We start from the raw sequence: 3,996 nt of genomic DNA on the forward strand, positions 1-3,996 counted from the left end.
CACTCCCAGGAGAACATGAAAGTGGCCTCCGTATTCTATGGCATCGTCATTCCCATGTTGAACCCTCTGATCTACAGCTTGAGAAACAAGGAGGTCAAAGAAGCTGTGAAAATGATAGGAAAAAAGTTCTCCAGGTTGGGTCAAAATTGTTAACATTCAGCACATCACATCCTCTGATAGGAATATGTTGCCACAGTTTAGTAATTCTAAAATAGAAATTATTCAGGTCTTAAATCAGGATTTTCCCTATCGAAATATAAGTTCTCATGGTGTGAGAAATATTTAAAAAGATCTCCTGAGACTTGTTTTCCCCCAGAATATCATTTGAGAACATACCTCCTCATGGAGAAGCATTTATGCAGACTATTTAAAATATTAAGGTGTGTATATAAACCTTACAAAACATTATTTCAAATATTTCTCAAGTATGCTTTTCATGGATAGCAAAATAGTACTTGTATATTATTGATATAAAAATTGAACTTCATTATTTCCCCAATATTCGAACATGTTCCCTAACTGTCTAAAGTGATCTCCTTTGTAAATGCATTTCAAATTTTTGCACAATGTTGATTGTTAAGTGAAAGTATTACTTTAGAAAGTATCTCATGATTCAAGCTATCCCGTCTACCCATTATTCCCATGTGTAACAATTTATAGCATTTGAAATCATATCTCTGTCATTAGTTAGTCTCTTTCTCCCCATGTCATCATTTTCTTACCTAGGAATGAGAACTACTACAAAATTTCCTATCTTTAATAAAGATGATCTAGAAATAGATGGATCTAAAAGCTTATCAATAAGCATTCATTAGCAAAAGGCACCCTGGCCATTTACATTGAGGTAAATGATGTTAGACTACAGAAGCTTCATTTGGATTCAGATGGAGGGTAAGGGCCCGCAGACCGCGCTTCACATCATGATAGTGCCCAGAGGGTAAAGGAACATATTCACTGCCAGTTTCATAGCATACCATGCAGTGGTAGATGTCTACTCAGAGTGAATTACCAGCTGACACCATGATAGAAATATGATTCATCCTGCCGTATACATACTTGCATAGTATTGGTATGAATATTGAAATATATATATATATAATCTCACCCAAATTGAATTTCTGTAGAGATAAGAGGTTGAACAAAATAGACACCCAGAAAACAAACTGTGGCCACTGACTGACATGTACAGTAGCTACAGGCCAGCAGAGGGAGCTCTTCTGTTCTCCCGGCAGCCCACACTGTGGGAGGACTACTGGCTCGTCACTGTTTGTAAATTTGACTATGAAGGCTCCAACCTTCAATCAAAATTTCAGGTCAGTCATGAGCAAAGACAGCTGATTTTATTTTAAAACTGTGTCGAGACTGCGAGAAAGAAACATGTTAGGACTCACAAAAACTAAATCCACAACATTCTGCCTCTGAACCCCTGTGTATCATCTCCCCTCACAAAACAAATGCATTCCTCTATCTCCAACAATCCCCAAATTCAATTTGTCTCTCTATCTACTGTGAAATCTAAAGTTTGAAGTCTTGGCTAAGTATCCTGTAGGCAAGATACAGACGAGATTCATGTTTATTCTCAGTAAATTCTTCTCCACCTGGAACCTCTGAAACCAAGCAAGCTGTGTTCTTCCAGCAAATATGGAGGACAAGCAAAGGACAGACATCCTTAGTCCAAATAGGAAAGACAGAAGTAAGGCATTGATGGGTTCCTAGAAAGTGAACTCTATGAGATACTCACACTCAAGAAGGAGCCACTTTGACTCCATACACTGCCCTCCAGGTGCATTAGGGCAAAGGGCCTGGAACCAGGAGTAACTTTACAGTCTGGGTTTCTATCAGTGCCCTATTCACGGTGTCTGCCATAATCTCCAAAAATAAAGAACTTTCTCTGTATCTCTCTTTTCTTCCTCGGCCTTCACATGAATCTCTTTTAAAAGTCTATTTACAAAGCTGTAGGGTTGTTTTTTTCCAAATGCACCTCAAAATTCCTCCACCCTGTCTCTACTTGTTGCACAGGTCCATGGAAGCTTTCATATTTTTAGATATTTAGAACATCAGCATTTGGCTTTCAGTAAAAATTTCTATCTTCGTAAGTCTGGGCTGTGTAACGGTTGATACACGGTGTCAATCTGAGAAGTTTAGAAGTTTAATGAGGTGGCTCAGCAGGGGGCCAGGGTCCTCACTCTGTAAACATTCTGAGCCTGTGCAAGAGGAGAGCAGGGAGATGGTGTGAGTGCTACACCCACCCTAGGGCAGGTAGCCTGCTTACAATATAAGGAAGGAAAAGAGGCTTGCTCTCCCCCACCCCTTTTGCTCTTGCTGCTTTTGTTGTCTTCTGCTACCTTGAACTGTTGCCCCTGTGCCCTGCCACCCTGCTTGGAACCAGCTGATTACAGACTGAAACCTTCACAAACTGTGAGCTAAACTGACTTTTCCTTCCTTGATGTTGGACATCAGGTATTTTGTCTCAGCAACGAGTAAAAACTAACTAAGACAGGCTGCTATAACAAATTATTACAGACTGGATGACTTGATGCAAGAGAATTGTATTTCTCACAGTTGAGGGCTGGAAGTCTGAGATCAGAGTACAGCACGGTCGGGCTCTGATGAGAGAGGTCAGGGATGGGCCACAGCCTGAGGACTTCTCATGCCCTCTTCACACAGCAGACTATAAGCAGGGAAAGCGAGCCTATCGTAGTGCTGACATGGACACAAACCCTATTTGTGAGGGCTTCACTTTTTTTCCCACATTTTCTTAAAGATTAAAAAACTAACAAAACAGCGATGAAGACAAAATGAAAAACAACACAAATGATACATGACCTCAAAACAAAGTGATATGAATTAACAATGGTTGCTGCATTACATACTGTTCTCTTCAGTGACGTTGCTCAGTCCACTAGATGTAAGAACGTAAGATTGATGAAACCATCAAAGATAGTAACAAATAATTTAAAAAACACTGAAAATGATGCTGAGCTTCACCATACAAGATGGTAGAAGTTCAACAGTGGTTCTTATACTTCATATTGTTGTTTTCAGATCAGTCGTTATCATTACCAGATTCAAGTGTGCAAAACTAGTCAAGAAAAAAGAAAATTTGGGGGCTGGGGATCTAGCTCAGAGGCACAGTGCCTGCCTGGCAAGTGCAAGGTCATGAGCTCAATTTCTGGTACCGGAAAAAAACCAAAACCAAAAAAAAGAAAATTTTAAGCATTGACTGTTCCTTTCAATAAACCAAACACATCAGCAATACACCTATCCCAGACAGCCTCATATAATCCTATAAATGACCCAGAGGCACCCAGTCTTCTATAGCCACACATTGGTAGGTATGATTTCCACATATGGATTGAGGAGCGGCGTGGCATATAGACTTCAGACCATGAGACCAGAGTTCTCTGAGATTCCCTAGTGAATAATCAAACTTGACAGTGATTATGGAGAACCTCAACTTAACAGCCACTTAGTGGATGAAAAGGACGGTAAGCCTGTCTTCTGGACTTTGGGACAGTATCTGAAGGAGCCTCAGATTACACAGTTAGTGTAAACCATGGAAACTGGAGCTCTATTCCTGAGGAAACTGTGATGAACTATGCAGATTGTCCCTCAAAGAGGTTCAGATAGTTACTCCATCTGGAAACAGAAGAGGCCTAGAATAGCAAAAGCAATCCTGGGCAACAAAGGAAAGACAGGAGGCATCACAATCTCTGTCTTAAAATTATACTACAAAGCTACTGTGATGAAATCAGCATGGAATTGGCAAAAAAAAAAAAAGACCTGAAGATCAGTGAGACAGATTAGAAGATGCAGACACAGCTACAAACACACTCAGACACCTTGTCTTTGACAAAGGGGTCAAACAAGTTCACTGGAAGAAAGATAGGCTCTTTAATAAATGGTGCTGGAAAAGCTGGCTTTCCACATGCCAAAGACTAAATCTACTGGAGGAGAAAGTAGTAGAAATCTTGAAGACATACAAGTAGGCAAGGA

At 40.2% G+C, this 3,996-nt stretch overlaps 1 pseudogene; it reads left to right on the top strand.

Annotated features, from left to right (window-relative positions):
• The window catches only part of LOC102028117, a 989-nt pseudogene extending 836 nt beyond the window's left edge, over positions 1–153 (top strand).
• Positions 154–3,996: the final 3,843 nt, after the last annotated feature.

Source organism: Chinchilla lanigera, unplaced genomic scaffold (genome assembly GCF_000276665.1).
Source record: "Chinchilla lanigera isolate Chin_1 unplaced genomic scaffold, ChiLan1.0 scaffold00110, whole genome shotgun sequence".
Classification (NCBI taxonomy): Eukaryota; Metazoa; Chordata; class Mammalia; order Rodentia; family Chinchillidae; genus Chinchilla; species Chinchilla lanigera.